We start from the raw sequence: 26528 nt of genomic DNA, 5'->3' as shown, positions 1-26528 counted from the left end.
TTTAAAGTCTCCCTAATAAATAATTCTAGTATCCAAACAGTGCCAGGATATTTCAAAGGGACAAGCTGAAATTTTTCCTTATGCAATAGCAATTGAAACCCCTTTTTTGAATATACTTAATCAATGCATGCTGTTATCTTACCACATGCATAAATCAAACTCCCCAAGGTATATGTGTCAGAGCCAGAGAGGAGGAATGTGCCTTTGCAGTCATACAGCTAGCAAATCACATTGGGTTTGTGCCTCACTCTGAAGCTGTTGACATGTTGAAAGTGTTACTGTAAGAGAGCCAGTCCTGGGAAGCAAAGCAGCATCCTAAGGATATGTGGGATCAGACCTATTTTTCTATTCCAACATAGGAGTTTGAATGAATCCAGGCAGAAGAGTTCAAAGGTTTGCTAGAGCAGAGTAGTCTATCATGTGAACATGGCTAAGACACTTCCATTTCTGCAGTTAACCCCATCCTGGGGGGAAGAGGTTAATATACCACCTGGCTTCTTTGGACTTAACTAATCCCAAAAGACCTCTTTCACCTGGGTTGATGAGGGGGCTAACAAATTAAGACATAAATTCACACATCTGGCTACACAGTGGGATGGATGCTTTAATTACTCTGCTTCTCCACCCTCTCCTATGCAGAAAAGTGTTCACGATGCCAGTGCAGGGACCCACAAACTCCATGTGTCACTGTATTTGTTTTATCGTGTTTAGGAGATTGAAAAGCCGACAGCAAATAAAGCAGATACTCCAGGCACTCAACAATTGCCCGTTCCGCACAGACAGGCCACTTCCAGCTGCAGACTGCTCCAGACTGCTTCTCCTACATAATGCTTGCCAGCTGGGCTCTGGCTTGCATGTACCTGATGGGATGGGCCCTTTTTCTTTTCAGTATACTGCCATATGCAATCAGAGTGCTTCTAGAAACACTAGCTATTTCCAACCAGGCTTAAAACTGATTTGTGTTGCCAGAATCAGGCAAAACTTTCTTATAGGATTTAAGGATTTGGCCCTGTTATTTACATAACTGAGCAACTCCCTGCAATGACTAATTTCTCCAGCCAAATTACCCTTAAATAAAATAAGAAGCTAAGAGATTATGCCTATAGATAGTAAATAGACCTTAGTATCAGTTCTATTGATAAGGTGGATGTCTTGGAAGGAAAAAAGCAGCTCATAAAACTGTTCTGTCAGAAATATGCACATCTTAACTTTTTCCAGAAGGGTGACATTCAGTACAAACCTGTATCACTCAAGAGATTCAGATACTCTAGGTCTCACTCGTGATAGTAGCTCAAGTTCCAGCTAAACTCATGGGAATTACCAGGCTGCAAGTTCTGCTATGCTCTGCTTCCTTTTTCTAATGATTCCCCCAAAATTACAGGTCAGGTGACTGCTGCCAGACCCATCTTGTGCTACTTCTGAAAGCTTTCATTTGTAACAAATCAACAGTGAATAGCAAACATTGCCTCCTTTAATCCACCTCATGTGTTTCATTCCTGATAGGATGACTACAAACTTCTTTGCTTCAGTCTTTAATAGCAAGATCAGCTGTATTGAGGGAATCCAGCCTCCTCAGCCAGAAGACAGAGACTGGGAGAACGACCCCCCCGCAATCCAGGAGGAGATAGTCAGTGACCTAGTGCATCACATAGACATACACAAGTCTGTGGGACGGATGGGATACACCCGAGGGTGCTGAAGGAGCTGGCTGGGGTGCTCGCCAAGCCACTTTCCATCATTTACCAGCAGTCCTGGCTGACTGGGGAGGTCCCGACAGATTAGAAATTGGTCAATGTGACGCCCATATATAAGAAGGGTCGGAAGGATGATCCGGGAAATTACAGGCCTGTCAGCTTGACTTCGGTGCCCGGGAAGCTGATGGAGCAGCTCATCCTGAGTACCATCACACAACACGTGCGGGACAACCAGATGATCAGGCCCAGTCAGCATGGGTTTATGAAAGGCAGGTCCTGCTTGACAAACCTGATCTCCTTCTATGACAGGGTGACCCGCTTATCAGATGAGGGAAAGGCTGTGAATGTTGTCTACCTTGACTTTAATAAGGCCTTTGACACCGTTTCCCACAGCATCCTCCTGGCAAAACTGGCTGCTCGAGGCTTGGATGGGCACAGGCTTTGCTGGGTAAAAAACTGGCTGGATGGCCGGGCCCAAAGAGTTGTGGTGAACGGAGTTAAATCCAGTTGGCGGCCGGTCACGAGTGGTGTCCCCCAGGGCTCCGTTTGGGGGCCACTCTTGTTTAACATCTTTATTGGTGATCTAGATGAGGGGATTGAGTGCACCCTCAGTAAGTTTGCAGATGACACCAAGTTGGGTGGGAGTGTTGATCTGCTCGAGGGTAGGGAGGCTCTGCAGGGAGATCTGGACAGGCTGGAGCGATGGGCTAAGGCCAACTGTAGGAGTTTCAATAAGGCCAAATGCCGGGTGCTGCACTTGGGCCACAACAACCCCCAGCAGCGCTACAGGCTTGGGGAGGAGTGGCTGGAGAGCTGCCAGTCAGAGAGGAACGTGGGGGGGTTGATTGACAGCCGGCTGAACAGGAGCCAGCAGTGTGCCCAGGTGGCCAAGAAGGCCAATGGTATCCTGGCTTGTATCAGCAATAGCGTGGCCAGCAGGGACAGGGAAGTGATCTTACCCCTGTACTCGGCACTGGTGAGGCCGCACCTCGATTACTGTGTTCAGTTTTGGGCCCCTCACTACAAAAAGGACATTGAATTACTCGAGCGTGTCCAGAGAAGGGCAACAAAGCTGGTGAAGGGTCTCGAGAACATGTGGTACAAGGAGTGGCTGAGGGAACTGGGGTTGTTTAGTCTGGAGAAGAAGAGGCTGAGGTGAGACCTCATCGCCCTCTACAACTACCTGAAAGGAGGTTGCAGAGAGCTGGGGATGAGTCTCTTTAACCAAGTAATAAGCGATAGGACAAGAGGGAATGGCCTCAAGTTGCTCCAGGGAAGGTTTAGACTGGATATTAGGAAGCATTTCTTTACAGAACGGGTTGTTAGGCGTTGGAGTGAGCTGCCCAGGGAGGCGGTGGAGTCCCCATCTCTGGAGGTGTTTGAGTCGGGTCGACATAGCGCTGAGGGATATGGTGTAGATGGGAACTGTTAATGTTGGGTTGATGGTTGGACTGGATGATCTTCAAGGTCTTTTCCAACCTTGACAATTCTGTGATTCTGCAACTCTCAGGACTGAGAGGACAACTAACCTTTATTTACTTCATAGATCCTGACAATTACTGGTGGTTACACTGGAAAATTCATCAGAGGTCTTAATTAGGCTTGCTTACAGCTGTGCATCCTCATCCCTGTGAGAGCAATCTGCCTGCAGCTGTGCCACCCCAGGCTCTGTGAACTGATGAGTTTTCATAAGCAAATGAGTTCCCGAATGAGAAACCTCCAGGTGCTGGTGCTTCCAGCAAAGCAGCACTGGAGATATCCTTCTCCACTGCAGAGCTGAGTCATTTGTCCCAGCATGTCAGTGGAGGAGCTGTCTGACTAGACTCCCTCTCACTGATGAGGTACAAGGATAATCCTCCGCCTACCTGGGGTGTGAAATTTCTCTGTAGCTTTGCATGGTTCTCTGTACTTCTAAAACCCCTCTATTGCAGCCAACACCTTTCTGTTCAAAGTTCATAGATCTACCATAACAAGGCACAGAGAAGCACGTTGTGTTGGCCTGATTTTCACAGCGATTTCAGCTAAGTAAGGTGTTTTCATGTCCTGTCCTAGGGTAAATGACTGCTGCTCTTGCCCAGGATGATCATCTGTAGTGGTAGCCATTTCACCAGTGGAAGAAACTCCTTCAGCGTGGTGGAAGCCACTATGAAAACTGACCCAACTCTGCTGTGAATGAGTATAAAAATACAAGCCACAGGCAGAGCAGGCAAGTGACAGGAGAGACGGAAGGCTGACACAATAGAAGACAAACTTGAACAATTTTCCAAACAGGTAAAAGGGCAAACAATCTGATTCATAAGAAAGGCAAAAATCTCCCTTCAGCAGTCTCCTCTGAAGAGCTGCATACCAGAAGTTCCTATATGAGTTTTCCCAAAGCCCTAATCCTGAAAATGCTACATTCCAGTTCTCTTTTCATAGGATAAGGCGAGACATAGGCAAGCACATTTATATCCAAATGCTTATGAGCTTCAGAGCTATTGCCTAAATCCTTGCAGAATACATGTTCCTTTCCTAGGTCTTACTCCAGGTACTAAGCCAGAATAACTTATCATGGATGGAGAAGGCTGGAAAAATGGAAGTGAAGAATGGGCATGATAATCAGATCCGCTGTGTTTTATGCACTCCTCATGTTGTGATAGTAGACTGGGTAACAGATCTCCTGTACAGCTGAGAAGATGTGTATGAATGGACAGTATTCTACAACCAAACCAAAACCCATGTCCCCTTTCACTGTTTTTATAAACCCAAAGGCTGTCAGACTGTGGGAAGCACAAGACATCACACGTCTTTGATCAGTCACAGGCTGATGAAGCACAGGGCAGTGAGCCTGACGCTCACCCTCCACTTAGGCTGAGCAGAAGAGGAATTAAGTTCCTTTATGGAGGAAGGTGGTTGGGCACAGCAGAAGTCACTGCCCGAGCACACCAGGTGGGATGTGAATTTGCAATAGTAGCAGGAGCTTGGAAACAGCTGGTTCAACTACACAAGTCTTTGAGAAAAAATCAACAGGCCAGCAGAAAGTAAGCAGCAATAATTTCAACCAGGAAGGAAGCAGAGGCTCTTGGAAACATCAGCTTAGCCAGAAATGCAAGGTTGGACATGGTTACTGAGAGCAAGTACTCATTTTTGTGTGTTCCTGCCACATTCAGAGATATGATGCTGCACTAAAGATGTATGAATTTATCAATGGGTTTATTCTCCTCCTAGAGAATCCAGCTAACTGTTCAGGCCAGGACGAAGCACTGTGTGAGCACAACACATGTACACTGAAATGCTGCAAATGCTAGTACAGAAAAAAACATCCTCCCCTAATGTATTATTAGACCAAAATGACAGCACAAACTGTTCAACAGATTCCAAATGGCCTGTAAAATCATGACTAGGCATTTTCCTAAAATATAGACTGCAGTTGAAATTTCTGACCTAATGAAGAAGTCAGTGAGAAGGTTCTACAGATAGTGTTATTTGGGAAGTGAGAATCTCATCTTAACGTTTATGATCAAAGTAGGCATCTTGTCAAAACAAATATTTTGTTTACTCCTTTTTCTTAGAGAATATATGCATAAAAGTCAGTTGATCTACATTGTGCCTAAGGGGCTGTTTTGCAAAGGACATGAATGGGAGGAGATGCACCCTCTCCTAAGCATGGCATGGGGGAATAGTGCTTAAAAGCAGAAGAGTTAACCTGATACAGTTATTTGGAGTATGTGTTGAATTTGGAAATTCAGTAAATAACAATTAAATCATTAGGTTCACACTTAATACAAAATTATTAACACAGTGTTTTGGTTTTTTTTGTTCTTTTACCCCCTATCCAGTATTTTGCTTTTATCTGCTTGTGGATGGTTTTCTGTTGGGCTCATTGCCTTGGAGTGTGATACTCTCATTACCTCACCAGTGTTGCATCCATATTGATTAGGACACAGCTTTGTAGTCATGATTTAAAACAGAATTGATGCCGAAAGGGGTACACACACCTATTCTATCCATCCCCAGCCACTCATACTTGCCAGCTCTGGTGTTTATATGACCCATGGATCTGGCTGTAAAATAGCACAACCCTGTGAATAAGAGAGTCCTTTCCAACCAGAACAGAGTAAGAGCCAGGTGAGCACTAGAGTCAGTGCAATGAAGTCATGTATGTCAGTATGCTGGGAAATGATGGGCAGTAAATGTAGAGACAGATTGTACATATAAAAAGCAATATCCAGGAGAGGAAACAGTGCATTGAGGAGATCAGTTTTCCAGGAAGACTGTGTGGGAGCCACACTAACTGTAGCATGTACAAAAGACACTCTTGCACAGCTGGTTTATTTCTGATATTTCATATAATCAATTAACATCCTGCACATTCCCTGCATCAAGACAAACTCATTAAGAGATGCTATTGTTTTATCTTTTCTCTTCTCTAAGGACTAGAAAATAAATGATCAGTTTGCAGTGTCAAAAGTCAAGTTTCTTTTTATCGTGAATACAAGAAACTGCTTCCATGGTACGGTGAGAGACTGTCTGGCTCATCACAGCTCTGCTCCTGCAACACTTGGAGTTAGTCCTGGACTTCTCTGTGTTTATGGCTTGTGTATATTACCTGGTTGAGCTCTAGTTTGTTCATTAATCTTTAATGAATAGTCCAACTTGCCAGGGTACTTTCACAGTAGCAGGCCAAATTCCATCTTGTTTTTATTTCATTCTAGTGTAAAAAGTTTTCAGAGTCACCAGAGGGCACCATTATAGACAGCTTTGCAAGTTTCATTTAACTGATGATTTAAGAAAGTAGATATTGAGAAAAGTGCCTATTGATAGTCATGGGAGACCTTACAGGGACTGTGGCATTCACAGGACAAGGGAATATTTCTGATTGCCCTTTCCTTAGACTCAGCATGGTACCACACATACTCGGCAAAGAAAAATTCCATTGAAAATAGTTTAACTTAATTATAAGCAGATCCAAATCAGAGAACTAGCAATTGAGTAATTAAAAAAATGTGTTTCATCTTCAGCCATCTCTTCCTTTCCCCACCTCCCAGTTCATGTATTTTCTTCTCTTAGCTGTATTTATTGTGATGAATCTAAGAGATTATGACAAACTAAAAGAAATCACAAATGTCTCATGACACCATATTCCCTTTGACTTTAAAGATTTTATTTCCAGCACAAGTTTATGTTTTTCTTCTCGAATGTGGCTTTGCCTCACAAGGTATTTCATCAGCAAAGAAAAATAATTTACCTTCCTTTACCCAAAGGGTTTTAAAATTGAGAAGTCAGTCTCATATGGGTAGCATACAGCCTTCTAGCTCTCCCTGCCAGCACGGAGTCTATTCAGCTAATTCCCACACCTCTTCACCAGCTGTTGCTGCCAGACCTGCAGCTACTTTAAGAATAAAGCAGTTCCTTTCCAAACACATGTTTTCAAGGACTTGTATATTTTTTTTACAGTATCAGACTTCACATTATGACATCCTTTCCACTGATTATTGATAGATTCATTTGAACTCTATTCATGCTTATCTGGAAAGATTATCTTGCATGCAAGAGCAGAATGTGGCAAAAGTCAGAGCTCAGAGTTGGCCCCTAGACACATCTAGGAAAGTATTTTATATGGATTTAAACAATTCAGTTTCTTTAAAAGGCAGGAGTTAACTGCTGCAATGCCGAGTAAGGATGGATGCACAAGCTAGTAACCACAAGCCAGCAGCTCTGCAGGGAGTATGTGTTTAAACACTCTGACCTGCCCTCTCCCTTATTCCTGTAAATGCAAGACACATTACTTCTTAATTATGTCATGCTTGCTATGGGTATTATAGGGAAAAGCATACACACACTTACCATGAAATGGTAGATGAACAGGACGCGAAGCATCAATTTGGATTCAACCTTTTGCAAAGTACGTGTTGCCTTTATACCTCAGCAGTGTCAGTCCTTATATGCGCTCAGTACACGCATTTCAACCCACAGACCTAACAGGCCTATGCGAATATGTGCATTTCTTTGTTTTATCAAAACATTACAATATAACTGCCAGTCTTCTGGAAACTGTTACTGCATTATTCATTGAGCAGTAATTCAGACGCTTAGTAAAACTAAGAGGGTAATTTACTCTCAAATTGCTGGATTTGTTTGAGGATTTTTTTTCACATTCTTGTAGTTTGCTTTCTTTCATTAGATAATCTGGGAATAAATCTGCAAATGATCTTTTACCAGCACCTGCATCAGACCTGGCACTGTCAGGTTTTCAAACACTGAGGTTAAGCTGTGCAGCCACAAGGAGCCTTTTGTTGATATTTTAAAATAGGTAGGTTTAATGAAAGAACAACGACCACACACTTTGCTCAAATTATTAATGACAACATTCTGTTCTCAGGAACGGCTGATTTTGCTAAGGAGATTTGTCTCTGAATTCATTTACATTAGCTATTTCAGCTATGCAAACCACACAAGTGAAGTTGTGCCGCCTTTCAAAGAGCTTCACCCAGTACTTTGCTAAAGACCCAACTACTCAGAAAAACTGTTTCTTTCTTCACCTCTGCCTGGAGTCTTTCCTCATCCTCTTGGTGAAAGGAAAAAGGAGGCACAGATTTCACTGGGCAAAGAAAAGGCACTTTTCACACACCCCCTTTTAGTACTCTGCAGATTCCCAAATGCCTGTCTGGGTTATTTTTCACATAGCACCAGGTACAGTCATAAGATGGTCTCTCATACTGAACAAAGTAGCTAACAACTCGGAACAGATGGTTCCCCCAAAAATTCCAAAGGTTGGACCTGCTCGACTGGAAACAATCCTTGCATCAGACCCCTGTGTGTGTCCTGTCGTGTCGTCGTCGTCGTCCCCCCCCCAACTGCTCTGCTCAAGCATGGGCAGTTTTCAGCCTAGACTCTGAAAAATTCTACCTGTGGGCTAAACAAATTTCTAGTCTTTACTGGGTCAAATTCAAGTATGCTGTCAGGTAAAGGAAAACTCTTAGTAATTTCAAAATATCTACAAAACCCTGATTTGATCCTTTTCTGTTGTACCCGCTCTGTTGCTATGATGAGCGGTAACTTGTATTAGATTTAACTTACATAGTAATATTAATTCTGTATGCTTCCACAGCATTTTTATTTGTTGGAAAATACTTCACAGGCATTACTTGCCCTCTACAGAAATGCGCCATGCTGTGATATTTTTGTGACATTCTACAAAGAACACAGAAAAGTACTACAAAACACAGTCACATTGCCAAAGTCATACCATTATCAGCAAAGGCATATTTTTGCACAGAGCTTCATCTATGAGCCAGTAGTAAAAACTATAATAAGGAATAGAATTATTAAACAGATAAACATGATATACTTTGAAAGAACACAGATTTTTTTTGTTGTTTTGTAAATGGAAATCAGCATCAAGTACTACCAGACTTCTTGGAAGGGCTTAGCAGTCGTAGGGATAAGGATGGTTTGGTTGGTAACTGTATTGGAGTTTCAAGAAAGCTTTCAATCATGCTCCTCAACAAGGCTTTTAAGGAAACCAAGCCATGTCTTAAGAGGGAAGATCCTTCCAGTGGTAGGTAATTGTTAAAATATGGGAAACTGAAGACAAGATGGTCAGTGCTCACAGTGGACAAAGTTCATCAGTGCAGTTCCCTAGAGATCTGTGATGGAGATGTCTGGTTCAGAGTACCTGGAAAAGGGGGTAAACAAGAATATGACAGAGTTTACTAATGATGTAAGTTATTGAGGGTGGTGAGAATGAGGGGCAACAGACTGCACAAAGAATCAGTCAGTGGGCAATAAAATGGCAGATAGAATTCAATATAGATAAATATAAAATGATGCACAGGCAGAAAAGCAATTCTAACTTCACACATACATGCTCACATATGTGGTCAGAGCTGACCATTACCACTCAGAAGTGAGATACTGGGGTTACGATAGAAGTTCCATATGGTATTAGCTCATCGCTCAACAGAGATTACAACAAGGATGCTGTGAATGCTAAAGTTTAATATTAGCTCAGTGGAAGACTGGACAACCTTGGAAATGAAATCTGTCAAGGTTAGCTAAATGTACAAACCCCCATATTCAGCTCAAGATGTGACAATGGTTGGAGGCTGGGAGAGCAGTAAAGGAAGAAGCATTTATACCTGCTCTGTTCTTAGGCTTTTATCGAGGAATCCACTTACAGTGTCTGTTGGAGACAGGATTGGTATCAGCTAGGTGGATCCCAGCCAGGCCCAGCACGACCATTCTTCTTTTATATTCTAGTTACTGCTCTATGAAACGACCGTAATTCTCAGGAGCTTTCAGGCTGAGAGGTACATTGACAGAAACTGATATTTTGCTAGAAATGCCATCACAGAATGGCAGGTAGGCCACTCTATCACCGCTCTGGGTCAATAAGCCTGAAATAAGAAACACCTTTAATCCCTTAAGAGCCAGGAAGACAGAAAAATGCTGTCAAGGGAAAGAGGTCACTACATGTTATGCTCAGTCATGTCTGCATCTCAGAGGCATCAGTAAGTTTGAGACTTACATCAGGACAGAAAGTAATGTGACATGTGTGTCCTTTGAACAACTTTGAGTTCCACATAAAAAAACCAATGAAATTTATTTATTTAGGCAGCAAGCCACTGAGGGGCCATGTTTTCAGAGGTGCCATAGCTATTTAGTTAACTTTCTAAATTAATTTACCTCTTTTAGTCTGGAGTTTGCACTTTTACTTACAGTCTGGTATCTGGAGAAATGAGGTATTTTTGGACATTTGCAGTGAGCGATCTGAAAAGTATTTATTAACTAGAGTTAATAAAACTAACCCTCGAGGTTGACTTCCAGGGAGATGCAGCACATCTTCCTGATATTATGCAGTACAAGGAGATGATTGATTATAAACACACAGCATAGTCTAAACTAAAAAAATCTAAACTTGCATCATATTATCAGCGAAGTTTGGAATTCAACTTAAAATCTGGCCCATCAGAGAAATTTAATACTTAGTGAACACTGCTACTTTTGAGTGAATCTAAAAATGCTATTTTTGTATTTTGGAAGATATAAGTCACATTTCTGTTCAAAGCTTCATTTTGAATGATCACACTGTATAGCTGGAGTGGTTTACAGACCCGTCAACAAGTAACTCCTAAACATCTGAACTGCACTGGGTCGTGATGTAGGTGCCCAAGCACACAGTAGTCTCCCTGCAAACTACAACTGAGGCTGAAGCTCTGCTCAGCCTCTGCTCCTGGGAAGCTGCTCACCTTGCGATGCTCCCAGAGAAACAGCACAAGAGGGCGCCTGATACCTCGAATATCTGCAGTCTGACTTTCACATACCATCTTTTCTGCAATCATATCATATTTCCAATGTCAAATTCAGATCAAAAACTGGTTACAGCGAGGCAGGATGGGAAAGGGCATGACAAAGCCCTGAGCAACACCTTAGCTGCAGACAGTTTAGCCCCAGTTTAGCTAACATACTGAGAGCATTTGAGAGTATTTTCCATCATTTATTACATAGACTGGACTCTCTGTTAACAATTCTGTGTTTTCTAAATAAAAGCCTGTATTAATTTGGGGGGGGAACCTGCCATATGTGAGATTTAAATGGTAGTAAGCAGGAGAAACATCTCCAGAAAACAGTAATGACAAAAGGCAAAAAGGTTAAATAATTTTATGTCAAATTTTAGCCTGGCAACCACTCAAACCATGGACTTTGGCAGATTGATGGTTGCTTATAACAGAAGCCACTTCCTCTGCAGCAACAGGCATATCAACACTATTGTCTGCTTCCTGGGGACAGGCTCAGGGTGTTTCAGTCCTCCGGGTGGGAGCTCGAAGCTGCACAATGTTGCTTATGTGGAGCCGAGTGATTGAAAAACACAAAGCCGCAAACCCCCACCAGTGGCCCCGTGGGGAATTCTCCCATGCATATCTCGTTAGGAAATGAATCGGGGTATTTTTCTCCCTGCCCTGGCTCCGGGCACTCTGACAGCTCCATTCAGCAGAGGGGAGGAAGGCTCTGCCCAGGGCTCCTCTACAGCTGCGGATGACTCATGCTGGAAGAGCCCCTTTCAGCCAGATCTAAGGGGACAAAGTCTTCCAGAAGTTTTTCCCAGTTCATTTTAACATGCTGATTGCTATCACTTTAAAGCTTTCTGCATAATTGCTGCTTGCACAGCAGGGCCTGGCCTGGTGCACACCGAGCAACCTGAGGCGGCAGGAAGAGCAGCAGGCCCAGGCTGCTCCCCAGAGGTGCCGGGGCGCCTGCTCCCTCCCGGCTGCCACCCTCCTCCCTCTCCCACAGCAACATCCCCAAGGAGACACCGCTCTGTCCTTGCTGCCCGCTAGGGACACGCAGCAGAACCAGAGAAACAAACCCTGCACCCCCCGGCCAGTGCCTGCTGCTCTCCTGGTCTATGAAAGGAGCACTGGGCAGATGGGACTGTCTAGGTGCTTTCCTCCCACGACCAGCTGCCTGGCCAGAGGAGCAGGGACATGTTTGAAGCTTCCATTCCCACTCTTCATTGCTTTGTTTGCTTTAGGGGTAAGCAGCTTCCCTTCCCTTCTACAGCTCTGCACAGGGCTGTGGAGGCACAGTTATGCAGGCTCCAGCTGCTCACCCACACTAGGTGAAGACAGACTAGTCCTGTAAGTACCTTCCTACAGAGGATGGTGTGAGGAAGGTGCTTTTGCTGCCTCTTCCTCCTGCTCTGCTCCCCACATCTGTGCAGGGGAGGCTCAAAAAAGGGACCCTCCGTTTGGATTTCAGCCATCACAGCAGAAGCTGTCTTGTAGGAAAGTGAGAAAGCTGTTCTTGCAGAGGTGCAGGCAGAGCACACCACCACGCTCCCCCACAGCGATGCGAGAATGACATCATTATGCTAATATATGAGACAGGAAGTGCAACCAAGCATAAAAACCACTGAAAGTGAATATCTATGAAGTGCTGCCAAGAACGCTAACGACAGCACTAAACAGAAAATGAGAGAAGAGATTTGGTTCATCTAACTTCTTCCAGTTTTAGTAATCTCTAGTGTCACCCGTAAAAGTAGGTAGTTAAAAACAGGTCCTTGGATAGACACTGCTCAGGGCCTTTAAACTTTACAAGCAAAAAATGAAGATTTTTTTTTTCCCAAGGTGATGGTGGCCTTCTAATGTCTTACCCCAGTCCACAAATTGAATTCAGTACTTTGACACCTGTCTGATGATCCAGATAAACTGGCTGGGATTTGTAAACCTCCCCCCCCCCTTTTTTTTTTGTTTTTGCAGTTGTAGTTCATTACCAATGATCTTAGCCATTCTTGCATTTATCTTTTTACTATGTGGACTCTTTATTTTCCAGAAAATTGCACTGAGGTCTTCAGTCTCCTTTAGCATGGCTCACCTGCCTAACAGCAGTTGCCCAAGTCTGAGCCTAGACTTTAAATAGTCACCCAAGAGTCACCTACACCTACTTTCACTCATTAATGTAAACATACAAATAGGGTCATCTGAACAACACTTTATCCATACTACTTCTCTCCATCAATCCTAGACATTTCTAGAAAGATCCCAGAAGCTCATAGTCAGCCAAGTTTGTGTCCCTTATCTGTCTTTGCATCAAGCAGCTGACAAACAGAGCAGCAGCACCCAGGAGAGGGGTGGCACTTGGCTGCACAGAAGCGATGCCTTCAACAACCACAGCTTTCCAGAAAGTTATAGATATGCATGTAACTTAGAGATACGACTTCATGAAGCCATAAAGCCAATCTGATCACTGACTGCTGCCAAAACAGGAGGTACCCCATCCTGCTTCCCCTGCACTAGCACTCATTTGACCCCACAACAAGCTGTTCAGAGAGCTATGCTGGCATCAATCAAGCACTGCAAGAAAACTGAGTTTTTTTCTGCTGACCCAGCTCACTTCAAGTTCACTTGCCTGCCAGTGCTGGTACACTGGTGGATGGGGATGGAAGGAAGCTCACGTGGACTGAGGTACGCAACCTGCTTTGTTGAATCACTGAACAACGCACTATGTTACTGAACAGGTTGAAGTGAATTGGTGAAGATCCCTGTATGAACATCTGTTTGGAGTTTACAACTCTATTACTAAGCAACTGTACTGATTTCACTTAGCATTACCAGGATTGCAGTTTCAATTTTAATACTGCAAGACTAATGATGGGGCAGCTCATGGCAGCCAGACTTGGTGCTTCAGCGCTGTGCAGCATCTGAGAGGTCCTTCGTTGAGCACACCTCCGATTTTCCAAGGTTTCTAAAAGCTGTTTCCCATACAAATCATGTTAACTTAGATCATTAGTAAATTGCAGGATTTTTGAAGGTGAGGTCATGGATATATGGCTCTGCTTCTTTGATTTACAATACAGAATCTGTACAGCATAAAATGGCAGCCTTAGCAACATATCATTCCCCTCAAAAGCTTGTTCATAAACTGCTATTTTCTACAACATGAACGACCCCACACAGAAATTATTAAATGAAATACAAGCAGGTGTTGCTGTTATTCACAAGACATTTTCAGTTCCCTGCTGTTTTATCTATATAATCTACCTAATGTTTGGAAAATACAGTAATTAAATGCTTCGTTACTTCCCCTCATAATTCAACATCAGATCCTATAAACCTGGAGGTATTAAAAATATAATCAATCTCCTTAAACTCTGGAAAATTTGATTTAATAATCCTGGTTTTTAACTTTCATACAGTTGAAATATGATGAAAATATCACTGTTTTAGGTAGAAAATACGACAGATTAATTCAGCCCCAGCTTTTAAATGGACTTCTGCACAAAATACACACAGAAATCGGACACCTTCCAAAAAAACCTACCTTAAATAGGATTAAGCAGTCTTAGAATAACCACTAGTCTTATCAGCAGACTGCCATCAAATTAAAATGTCCTGCTTTCTCTCATTTATACCCCGCTATAGTCCAGGGCAGAGAATCGGACCCTCTAATAAAGAAAGCTGTGTACAGCTGTGACAATGACATTACTCCTGAGCACAGTCACTTATGGTATGAGCTACAGGCCCTGAATTTACCTCCCTTAATTTTGTAAATGCGCTCCCCATTGTAAATGCTTTGAAAAGAAACCAACCAGCAAGGGAGAGAAAATAGCGACTGCTGATTTAGAACCCATAGCAAACAATTCTTTGCCTCAGCTACGATAGGGGGTACGTGAATGAATGAATTCACTGCTTTTGACAGCAGCAGGAACCGGGTTGGCTTCCCTGTTCCCAGGGCTGTTCTATTTCTTTGTACCAGGTGCAGAAACAAAAAAGGAGAGTTTCTGGCCTATATTTCTTCAGATAACTGAAAATTCTCAGTGCTGCTATTTGTTCAAAGCTTTGCACCAAGACCAATTACGAGAAGTTTAACAGTTTCTGTTTAGAGTCACCTCTAAATAAAGGTAATGGCAGCAAGTGTAAGGCTGTGCTGTCTCAAAGGCACCAGGCAGTCTTCCATCCTGTAGGCATTTCTATCACACTCCTCACTAATTCCCAGTAGCACATCAACAATGTGACTAACACTGGCCAGTCTGGAACACAGTCACATGAATTTATGAATTACTCTTGTTTTAAGAAGAACATTTACAATTGTAGCTTTCCCTGTGGGCGTGAAAGCCTCCATGCTGTGGTACACAGCAGCACCTCTAGGAAGCCAAGAGAAGGCCATCAGCGTCAGCATAAGGGGACCACTACTGATTGAACCATTCCCCTGGTGACTAGCATCTACTGGAAAGGTGGCACAAAAGCCAGCTGAGAGATTTTCTGAAAATACTAAAAAGAGATTCTGTAAAAGGAACCCGAGTCTGAAGGCTTTGTACCCTGATATCCCAAACTGCATGATCCTGTGGAGCAGCAATGACAGCCTGAATTACCAAGGCCAGCACTGGACACAGGGAACAGGTCTGGAAACGCTCCTCACCAAGGCTGATAATATAATTTAGTCTCAACGAAGAACTCAAAGGTACTCAAACTGCAGACTGAGCTCATCCCAGGTTGTGTAGTTTCAACAGAACAGGCTGGACGGGACTACGCAATCATAGAAATACACTATTATCCACCAATATAACTGTGTGCTTGTAGAAGGTTTTTAGCTTTAAGCAGCTAGTAACCCTTGAATGCAATTCACAAAAGCATTGGGCTGCTTCAGCAATACTGTACAGTTAATGACAGATACAGCTGTACGTTCAACTGCAGATTTTTGGCAGCTATAGCCACATCATGGGACTGCTACATAGAGACACTGAAGAGACACAGAAAGGATGATTTTCCCCTAACTTGTGATTGGGTGTGTCCTTCCAAAAACACTGCAAAGGGGACTCTATTATGCCAGCCAGTCCAGAAAGAGACTGTCCCCAAAACATGGGGAGAGCCTAGTTATTCTCACACCCTTGGGGTCACCAAGAGAAGTCGTCGTCCCTGGCTAGAGATGAGGCTGCAGTACCAGGCTAAAGCACACAGGAGCTCTGCATGAAAAAGCAAATTTTGTCCTAAGGGAACTTCTGTTTACTTGAATGCCTTCCCTATAATCCCATTTTATGGGCCACATGTTTTGGGAATGCTGCACAGTCAGTAGACTGCCAGAGACTAAAGGGAGGTGATTACTTTCAGAAGACTGCAGAAAGGCAGTATATAATGCTCTCATGGCAGCCTTCTACTTAGCTACATCTATATTATCATAACAAATGTTTTGGTCTTAAATAGGTACCGAACTCTAGCAAGAAATATAAGTTGCTGCTTTTTTAAAGTAAGAAAGCTATAACACGAGTGTTTTAAAATTCACATTGAAACACTCCTTGCCTGTTTGAAAATGGAACATGAAAAACAGCACCTCAGCTTTTTAAAAAATAAGTTCCAAGATATAATGTAGGTGAAACAGATTTAAAAAAGAAAGGAAGATTGAACAACTTTTAGCATTTTTGGCTTGACAGCTCCCTTCTTCATGGATAGGTCCATTAACTTGCAGATGGAATAGCACACAACTCAGCAATAAACATGAGTAGTGATTCAGAAACACCAACCACCCTATCTCTTTGGTGGGGTATTAGATCCAGATACCCCATTCTCTCTTTTTGCACTAAAGACTGAGCAGGGGTGAAGCAATGTCAAGGAAAATTCACCATGCTTGAAGCAAACCACATAGCCTGTAACTTTTTCGGGCTTAAGGTACATCAATTGTCAATTGATTCACATAACTAATAAAACACTCATCTTCTACCAACACAAAACCTTTGTTCTCTAGCCAGTGAGCCTAATGTTTTAATCCCTCCCATTTCAGTAAGAGCAGAGCTCTCAGTACCTGGCAGGACCAAGCACTTGTTAAGCTGCTGTGGTTCCTCTGCATTAGTATTTTCCATACAGTACTCTGAAAAAGAAGGCAGGCAGAAAACACAGTGACTTATAATCCTGAAGAACAATGGGCATTTCTGTGAGCTGGTTTTCTACACAGGATGTGGGGTGGGCCTTCTTGAGCTTGTGTAATCTGTCTGGAAGTCCAAAAACCACACTCTGAAAACATGCTTTTCCTTTAACAAACAGTGACACACACACACAGAGTCTAACATTAGTTTACACGGTTGTCATTCACCATTAAGGAAAATTTTCATTAAAAAATGCTTGAAAAAAATCCTATTATCTCAAATAAGGTACATGGACCTTAACCAATTAAAATATATAGCCTTTTTTATCCCAGCAAGTGGTATATTTAGGGATGGAAGCTTCACTTAAAATGGAGTGAAAAGTTGCATCTCTGGTAGTGCTTTAGGTGCTAGTTCATGTCCTACGATCACTACAGCCCAGAGACAACTCAAAGGCAGTGGAAACATTTTCATGGAATGCACTGGGAAGGACTTACAAAGTGAAACACATTCAGATTATCCTATGAAGTAAGCTTTTCTAGGTGCTCTGATTCTAAAACACTAGATTCTAAACCACTAAAACAGCCCTTTGAAGTCTCTTATTCCAGACACTCCACTAAGATCAACTCTTTCCCCATCCTCCAAGCAACACCAGAAGATATTCCACCACAAGACAGTGTTTGCTGTACAAGCACTGGACTAAGTATAGCAGAGGTTAAAACACAGGAGAGAAATGGCTTCCTCCAGAACTCTCCTCTGGCACTGCAGGGTCAAAAGACAGCAGATCTAAAGTAGCATATGAAAAAAGCGCATACAGGAATAATGCACAGTTTCACACTATTTCACATTCAGAAAGCTTTAGCAAGGGGTTTTATTTCAAAAGCATTCCCATTTATCTAATAGATTGCCTGAAAAAAGGAACAACTTCTACCACAGAAATATTTCCATCACAAACGCCTGTGCTGTATTGTAGAGACATCACAATAAAGGCACTAGAGTCTTTAGACTGGGCCTTGAACTTAGTCTCGGAGGAATACACTTCCCAGTAAAAAGCAGGCCAGTATTTCTAAGCACTGGAAGGCATGTCACCGCATTACAGAAGTGCAGGACTTAATTGAAGTGATCATCAAGAAAAGGAATAAGTACTGGTTATGTTCTTTCTTTTAAAGATTTAGTTTACTTGAGTTACCTGCCTGAAAATTTGACTACCCCCTCCCCCTTCCTGTTTGCCTCCTTAATCTGTAAGACCTGGTTTATCAAGAACAATTACTGAAGAAGTAGAGTTCATATGAATTCTCTTAAAGTTTGCATTCATAGTAAAAACACAGATCTTGTATGTGACACTAAAATTCAGTACCATAACAAACTGTTAGGAATACAGTTCTCACTAGGAAGCTGTATGAAGCAGGTATTTATTTCAAAATACTCTGTATCAATTTACTACTGTAACTTTCATAGTGAAACTAGATAGTAATTCGAAGCTTTATCTTATTTCTAGTGCTCTCAGTTTTCCAAGTTAATCTTTTTGAAGCTACAGCTTTTTCTTCTGCAAGTGGCTTTTCTTTCTTTCTGTGGGAAATCAGAAAGAATGGGAGTTAAGATTGAGCAACTGGGGAAAAAAAAACAATACTCCGGCATACTGAAATTTATTTTTGCACACTATCAGGTTTCAAATGGCTAGAAAACATAAAGAAATCTTTCCCCCACTTTCATATGTTAATTGGATTAGCATATGATATTCGTTTAGGCAAATTATGACGGGATAAATCCTCAGCAACATTAGACACAGCAGTTCCTACCACACCCTGTGATATTTTGACAATTACCACACAATTTGAGTCAGAAACTATTACATTCTGCACAGAACTGTTTGGCTTCTGCCTTCATCTCCAGCAAGTTCCTGCCCGAGCACACGCACTACCCAAAACCAGCTCTTGCAGCTATGGAGGGGAGAGCTGCAAGGAAATCCCAAACCCCAGCAGGAAGCAACGTTTCTGTGATTCAACACGTTGAGTCTTTTCCTCTGAGATGGCACCAACCAGTATAAAAAGCACGGCATTAAATACATGAAAAAAATCCTTATCCTGTCTGCATTACAGATCCTAGGACCACTTAAGTTTCAGGTGGCTGAGCCCATCTCCCTCTTCAAATTCCACCAAGTATTCCTTTAGTGTACTTTCAGCTAGGGTAGTTTAAGGGAGAAAAGAGAAAGACTTGTTATATGTTGCAAAACAACTGCATTTCACCTCTACCAGCTGTGCAAGAACAGCAGAAAAAGACTCTCCTGGCTGGATTTACTAGGTTTTGATCCTTTTACTTGAAAAAAAATATCAACATAATATGTTTATACCATCACTGTAGTGGAAGAAAAGCAACGTATCTCAGTGAAGGCTTACAGCAGTTACCCCAGCACACTGGACAAAGACTGCACATTACAATTAACTGGACAGGAGGAAGGTATAAGCCATTTTCTAGGCAAAATAACAATGAAAAATACCCAAAGAGTTTTGTTAACATCACAAGCCACAAAACAGAATTGAATTCCACTCTGCTCCCTGCAGTTCCCATCTGGTTTTAATTTGCTGGAGAAGACTGAAGCTGTATTCAAAAAACAGACTGGGTTGTAAACATTAGTCTCTGCCAGCATTACTAGTAACTCGTGAAGTACTGGAGTTACCATGGAAAGGCAAGGGGGAGGGTGGGAGAAAAAGGTCTGTGAAAGTAAGACTTGCTCTGTCATTAAGCTCATTCTTTTAATTGCATTGTTTTAATCCATGAAATGAAAGTGAAAAATGTTTGATGCTCAGAAGAAACACACTTGCAGAAAATCCAGTTCTACTCATCTCTATTACGTTTTGTAACATTATGAAATCAATCAGGGGAAAGTTGAAAAATATCAGAACAGATTGCCTGGGCCATTGGACCCCCTTGTTTTGTAAAGCTTGTAATTACTGTTGCCTTATTTATTTCTTGTCATGTTATCAGTAAAAGATCCCTGCTTCATTTCCTGCAGGAATACTTTTGTTAAGTTGTGGCAAACTAACGAGACTACAGCTAAGAGCAATATGCCTTTAATAAGACTTTGCACCCATCTCTGCCTTAAGACTTCCTACGTAACAAAATTCCTCGAGCCAAATTTTTCATGAATCACCAGTTATTAGTTTCTAGTTACCTATGCCCCTGACATGAGGCAGTGATGTGCTTTGAAAAATCACTTACACAGTTTAAACAAAGTGAAAAAAAGGAGGAAGAGTGTTTCTGCAGCAACATGGGCCTGGAGGGATTCTGTTTCACATCATACACTGCTCCCCCTCCATTTTTGTGAACCTTAGATCTACACTAAAAAATTAAATTCAGGGCTGGGAGAAATCTATCTCCTTCTCAAACAGATCAATGCCTTGTTTGCAGCATCCTCTCAGAAATGATCAGCACAACTGAGGTGATGGAGCACCACATTCTGGTGTAAGAACAATAACCCACAGGAGTGGTGAAGAGCAACTAGAGAGAACTCAAGTCACTATTGCCTCTTGAGCCCACAACAGGCCCTGATGTACCACTTCTAGTCAGGGCTCATTATGAAGCTGTCAGTGTTCCAACACTGAGTGGAACTCATTCAGCCTTAACTGCTCACCACTTTTTACTTTGTTGGGTTATTACCCAACTGGTTATCCTTTCTTCCGACTAGGTGCAACACCTCCGTGACTCCTCCAGTCCCTAGGCCAAGCTAACAAGCCCACCAGCTGCCTCAGTGCTGTTCTTATCAATCCCGTGCTTCCAGATTCAGCAGACTTCTACACTGACTTCTTGATGGCAGGTGTCATAAGCTAACAGCCATTAAGATTCAGCAGGTCCTCATGTAAGGCTTCCCTTTCTTTCACTGTTACTAAAGATGGCTCTCCACCATTCTCTTACTTCTTGGATTAGCTCACCACTTTTCTGCTTGATATCCTCTCATCCCACCAATTCCCACCCTGCTCCCTTCTCTAGCTGTCAGTGCTGCCTTCATTCCTGGAAGTCCTTAATTTCATCTTAATACACTCTCTTTAGCCTTGTTATGTATATATGTCAATCTACCACTTGCTTCCTATTATTATTGATCTTTCAACAACAATAAAAAAAACCCCCTCCAACCAAGTGGTTTCTTCTTCCTTTCTGCTCAGATGTTAGTGTAATTAGAAGCAATTAACAGTAATACATGCTCATACACTCAGCTCAGAGCAGTTCAGAGTGACCATCACATGAAGAATTTACCCAAGTCTTCAAGTTAATTCTCAGCTTCTGAGATACACATCAACAGGCTACATTATACATGGCTAACTCCCATCTGTTTCACAGATCTGACCAGCACCTGGAATTGTGAAAGGCTCATTTTGAAACATAAGCTTATGAAACCACACCCACCCAAAACCCCCACCCACTATTTAAATACACTCTTTTCCCATGAATGATCACAACTTGAACAAGCTTTTTCGTGAGTTCTCAAACAAGCAGCAAGAGGCTTTATTATAAAGCATAGACCTGAGAACTGGAGCATGATTCCCCCCACATTCCGAATTCTACCTTTATGATTGGGACTTAAGGAAGCTAAACACATACCAAGAATAGGTGGTGCTATCAGCCCTGCTTATGTTCAGACCTTTCAACACTCACAAAGGACTTGTGTGCAGTTAGCAGACCCTACTGTTGGAAGGGAATATATGTTGACTTAAGCCTCTGTCCTACACGTGATTCACTGCTTTAGCTTATGTATATATACACTGTTTAATAACAGTTCCTTTTTACCTTTCGATAGGGATAGTTCTACCAATGTCCAACTAAGTGTTCACACAGTTTTTAGTTTATTACTAATTTTGTATTAAATTACTGTAAGAAAATGAGAATTCCTTGGATGCAACTGCAAAGCAAACTGCACAAGCCCACAGAATTACCAATTAAAAAGTTTAACTAGCAACAAAATTCTTTATTTTCATTTGCCAATTAAAAATATATTTGAGGGCAAATGGAATTGCTCAACCTTCTCACTAGTCAAGTGACCATACTGCTATGTCTTTTTAACTGAATGAGCATGATTCAGACATCAGGGGATTAAAGTTTTACTGTCTGCGCCTAAGTAGTGATGCAAGAGGTTGCAAGTCTTGTAAGTAAGCAGACACTCCATTTTTTCCAGAGTTCAAGATCTTGAAAACAGTATTCTCAATCAGTATCCTTTCATACATAGCTAGTTTTCCACAGCAATTAATACCAGCATGAAATTTTTGCTTCAGTAGGAAGAATCACAGTAAGCAGCTGGGATCTGTTCAGTTTTCTAGAATTCTAACTTTAAATGAAACAAAAACCCAGAGCAAACTGCAAACCAACATTCCCAAACAGAGTATGATCACCACTGCTAAATAAGTGGAAAATACATAGCGGAAAATACACAGAAGACTGGAGGGAAAGCATTCTACACTGTAGTGACATTTCTGTGTAGCTGCTGGAAGAGCATGCTAGGACAAGCCTGCTGTTTCTATCTTTGCTTCACACATGGGGACACTTCTGCATGCCAAAGCTAGTATTTATCTGCTTCTTGCCTGAGTGATTCTAGGCCTGTTCTGCACACGCTTCACAGTGCCAAGAAGCTTCATACTTTTAGGTGGATTGCTGCAGACTGATTTTTGTCAGTAAGAGAGATTATTTACGCTAAGGGTATGTGCACATTGATTGTGAATATGAGATCCACACAATAGCCCCAGATGCTTTTCCTCACGAATTTAACACCTGTGTACTGCTGCCAACAAACTTTTGCTACAACAGCAGTCTTCTACAATTTTTACAGTACCAGTAACCACGACAATATGCATTTCTTGCATTTCTCCCTTAGGAGAAAATCCAAGGCACTGCTATGGGTTTCTTTATGCCTCTAAGGGATCAAGGTAGCAATTTAGGGGTTTTTTTTAGGTTTTATTTTGTTAAGTGGAAGCACTTTGGCATAGCTCAAACTAGACAGGTACTGTTACCAAGTTATGATATGCCTTTGCTTTATAGCATGGATATGTACCAAAACTTAAAAGGAGGAGTAATTTGTAGCTATGGATAAGAAGAGAAGTAGCAGCTGATGTGAAGACATTAATGGTTATTACCTAAATATATTCATGTTACAATGACTAAGAGGCACTGGAGTATTCAGTTTCACTGACTTCTCATGTTAGTCATGCCCGTGCATAGCATCAAAGTTCCTATGACAGCAACTGGAGAAGGATTAATTCTAGTTACGAGCTTTAATAGCCATGTTTTGGGGACTATCCATATACAAGTGACAAGTAAACTGCATTCTCGTTTCATTTGAGAGGCTTGATGTCTTTGTGTTGTTTGAAAAGAAAGAATACTGTCAAAGTACTGCAATGCAACTGCAGTGGCTGTACTACCCCCCCTTCCACAAAGGGGGTCAGGAAATGTACTGACATTGTTCAATTGGAGCTGATAAACCAGCTCAGGGCTGCTACTTTTCTTCCCCTCGTCTAAGGTACCCAAGGTTTTTGGGGGAGGGGAAGACAGGAAGCAAGCACTCTTCCTGCTCCCCAAACCTAAAAATAACTGAGACAGTATTGCTGCAACATTTAAGCCACAGAAGCACTCAATAAAGCCTGAAATATTTATACTCTGGGCAAACAGTCACCGAACTCTCGGTTTTTGCCCAGTATCTTTTTATCATTATCCAAACAGATCAGGAGATTGCGGCAGGAAAGTTTACTTTTCTGAGGGTAGACATGAGCCTGTTGTCAGCTGTATTTTTAAACTATAGCTTTTTTCCTGATAGTATTTTAGAAGTCAGTGAAGCAGCAACTACAAACTACAAAACTATTCTGACTTGTGAACTCAAGCACTAGGTTCCCCCCCTCTTCAAGCACCTCTTCGTCTGTCATGAACAATTGACAGGTTTGTCAGTTTCTTTCATATTAGAACACAAAGGAAACAAACACCTCTATATTTAATTTGGGTACAATGTTCTGGAGAAAACCTGAAGTTAAGACAAACAGCATGAGTGAACAAGCTAGAAAAAATGACACACATTACACTGAAGTTAAAAAAATTACATACAGCCAGCTTCCACTAGACAGATTTTTCCATGACTGTATAAAAATCCTACTTCCATCTATAAACATGGAAGTTAAATTCCTAGTAGTTGAGAGTTGTAAAAAACAAGAGATTGATTATGCCATGCAGACAAATTTAAATCATACAGAGCATTTGCAGGCATGCTTACAGGGTTCATATTCCAGTTCTCCTGCATTTAACAAGGCTACTGATTTGGTAGTTAGAGCTTCTTCTCTTTCAGAAAGCTACAAAAGGAGATTGGGCATGAACATATAGCTCTGAAACAGGATTCAAGAGTAAAAGGCAGACCTAATTAAAGGTAAGCACTTCCCTTTTTCTGTGCTGCTCATTCTTGAGCAATCTTCCTCATTCTTCAGCCAGTTTCCATGGCTTCTTTATGTACTTCACACTGTCCTTTTATTGCACAGGAAACCTACAAGCTGATTTTGAAGTCTGGTAGGCAGGTGAAAATTTAGGCATAGAATTGCCCTTTTTTTGAGATAGCCTCCAGCCCAGTCATTTTCTTTTGATGTTTAGAAATAACACAGGGTGTCATTCAGATATAGCAAAACTATCTTCAGTTTTGAAAGTAAGAGTCCTTAAATCTGTGAATAAAAAAAACTTAAATAGGTCTTACATGCTATATTGCTAGCTTATACATATTACCAGTTGACTGTGATACACCTTAGTACACCTAGTTGTTCCCATCCAGAAAGCTGGAAAAGGAAACAGTCATGGGATTATTTTCTCATCCCACAGAAAGATGGCTTCTAGCCACCCTCTCCAACCCGAGACTCCAAAGCTTACTCAAATTTCACATATGGGCAGGAAACCAAAGTATACCACATGGCCAGAAATCCGTAATAGTTCAGATGCAAGTTCCCAACAGGAAGGAAGTTATAGTTAAATACAAGTCTAATCTGTGTTTCCCTCCACGAGCTCCATAAGATGAATGGAAAAAAAGCCAGGCTTTCCTGTTGCACAACAGCTAGCAATCATATGATGTAGGATGCAGCACAACTGCTTGAAATAGGGATGTTATTCACATGCAGAAGATCCCCCTCTAAACTGGTCTTTCAGAATTCTACAGCTGCATACAATACCCCCATTTTCATTTCTATGATCTGCTCTAGACATAGCCTTGAGCTACTTAAAAGTTGTACACTGTTCCAGAACTACAGGTTAGGCCTACTTATTTTCCAACCAAGACAGCCAGATTTCAGTCATGTTTCCCTCTTACAGTCCAGCCTTTTGCTGCAGTTATAGGCAGGACCTCTAATGATGATGTACTCGATTCAGGCCGCCTTTTTTTTTTTTTTTTTTTTTTTTTTTTTTAAGTGAACAAAACTTAAAGCCACCAGTGCTGGTGAGAATACTTTTGCAGTAACTATTCTCTGGTTAACATCAGGAATACACACTTTTCTTCAACCCATCTATTCTTTCCTGCCCCCTAAAGAGCTGCAGTTACCTCTAGAGGCCTCCAGTCATCCTCCCTTTGGTCACCTGTAACCATAAACACGGTCATTCACACCTATCGATATTTTATGTTTTGTTTTAGCTTACATGTACTGAAAAACAGTTACTTTAAACAAACTAAATGGATCTTGGGTATATGTTATGAAGCTTGTTTACAGAAGAATGTATTTAATTCTTATTTTTTCCTGCAACAGTTGAGCAGGAAGTTTCAAAAACATATCACAAGTCAGACATGCTCCTGCTTAATGGGACTCAAAAAATACACATTAAAAGATATCAATGCTTACATTAGACTTGTGTAAGTGGAAAGCAAGTTAGTTTAATGAAGCATCTCATCTTTATTTATCACATGACAAGTAGAGCAAGATTTCAGCTTGAGCTAGAATAAAAGTGTTTAAGCAGTAAAGAAACCTCTCCTTCACTCCAGTGCCAACTGGGCATATCCAAAATTCAGATTCAACCAAGAATCTTAGAGGCACATGAAGAAAAACAAGATCTACTGGACCTACCCTTTTGGATGCCCAGATCAGTTTTTTGGGTCTTTAGTGGTCTATTAGTGTAGTGGGGAGTGATGATGCAGAAGGGTAAAGAGTACCAACTCCAAAATAATACTCACTCTTACACCATGTAAGAAAAACCCACTACCTATTTTAAACTGTTACTTCAGACATCCCTTAAAGGCTTTGGATTTTAAATACGGAATGGCTTCTCAACAGCTGTGAAGCTGAAATATCCAAGACTGCAACATGCTATTTCTAGGAAGATGCAACAGATGTTTTACACTTGTTAATATGTACATCCTATTCTAAACAGGATGTAGAGTTTACTTGTACTGAGTGCAATCAGTACATAATTGTTGCTCAACCCTATTCAAGCAAAAAGAAGAGGCACCCAGAGCAAGATGCTTCCTGTTAAATACATAGGCTGTCTAGGGGGGAAAAAAGAAAAAT

General features: G+C 41.7%; 1 long non-coding RNA gene across 1 annotated transcript; it reads right to left on the bottom strand.

Moving 5' to 3' along the window:
• Nucleotides 1-6821: 6821 nt before the first annotated feature.
• LOC141924752 (uncharacterized) lies at nt 6822-16419 on the bottom strand. Its single transcript, XR_012623656.1, has 2 exons — nt 9854-16419; nt 6822-9351 (listed from the first exon to the last, which is right to left on the bottom strand). It is a non-coding gene; the product is annotated as an uncharacterized LOC141924752 (long non-coding RNA).
• Between the last annotated feature and the right edge of the window lie 10109 nt (nt 16420-26528).

The sequence above is a fragment of the Strix aluco genome, chromosome 5, assembly GCF_031877795.1.
Source record: "Strix aluco isolate bStrAlu1 chromosome 5, bStrAlu1.hap1, whole genome shotgun sequence".
Classification (NCBI taxonomy): Eukaryota; Metazoa; Chordata; class Aves; order Strigiformes; family Strigidae; genus Strix; species Strix aluco.
The sequence above is the reverse complement of the archived record's forward strand: the minus strand, read 5'-3'. Positions and strand labels throughout refer to the sequence as shown.